Below are 960 nucleotides of genomic sequence, written 5' to 3' on the forward strand. Positions count from 1 at the left end.
TATCCATTTTGTCTTGAAACCAAATGTGAAAAGTGTATTTTTAATTTTTTAACTTGATTTACTCGCTTACTTCCATCTAAAACTTTTAACACATAACTTGCTTTGACCAGTCTGGAGGATTAACCATTCCATAAAATATCATATCTCCTATCATAGGAGACTATGCGCCCGGATATATCTACGGAACCGTAAAAACTCATAAACAGAACAGCCCTCTATGGCCAATCATATCACAAATTCCTACCCCTATATACAAGACTGCCAAAGACCTAAACCACATCATCACTCCGTATATGCCTGCCCAACACATGCTAACATCTATAGACGACTTCCTCCACTTACTACATGCCACAAATCCACAGGGACTACTCACCTCCTTGGACGTCGAATCATTATTTACCAATGTACCAGTCCAGGATACGATAGACATAATCTGTGACAACGATTTCTTCAGGTATTTTGGGTGGAGACATGGTCGGGTGTCTGTAAAAAATGCATGAACTTCTACTCGCCTGTACTACGAAGTCACCTTTTCAACATATCAATGGTTCGCTATACCAGCAAGTCAACGGAGTTGCCATGGGCTCTCCTCTTGGAGTAACTTTCGCCAATTTTTACATGTGTCACATAGAAAACGAAGTGCTGCAGGACCACCACCCCGCACTGTACTGTAGATACGTCGATGACTGCTTCATCGTTACCAAGGACATCGTTATCATGAAGCTCCGACAAAACCTACAGGACAACTCTCTACAGCTTAAATTCACCCACGAAATAGCCACTGACAAAACCATCAATTTTCTGGATGTACATATCGACGCCAACAACAGCACATACGCCACATCTGTCTATCAAAAACCCACTAGGCAAGGAATCTACCTCAATGCTCAAAGTGAATGCCCTCAAAGATACAAAACTGGAACCATCCACGCCCTCATCCACCATACCTACAAAATATCC

The 960-nt window shown here is 42.0% G+C and overlaps 1 protein-coding gene across 1 annotated transcript in view; it reads left to right on the forward strand.

Moving 5' to 3' along the window:
- The window catches only part of LOC106478881 (formin-like protein CG32138), a 125,428-nt gene that overhangs the window by 71,123 nt on the left and 53,345 nt on the right, over positions 1-960 (forward strand). The window lies entirely within an intron of this gene.

This window comes from Limulus polyphemus, unplaced genomic scaffold, assembly GCF_000517525.1.
Source record: "Limulus polyphemus unplaced genomic scaffold, Limulus_polyphemus-2.1.2 Scaffold258, whole genome shotgun sequence".
NCBI lineage: Eukaryota > Metazoa > Arthropoda > Merostomata > Xiphosura > Limulidae > Limulus > Limulus polyphemus.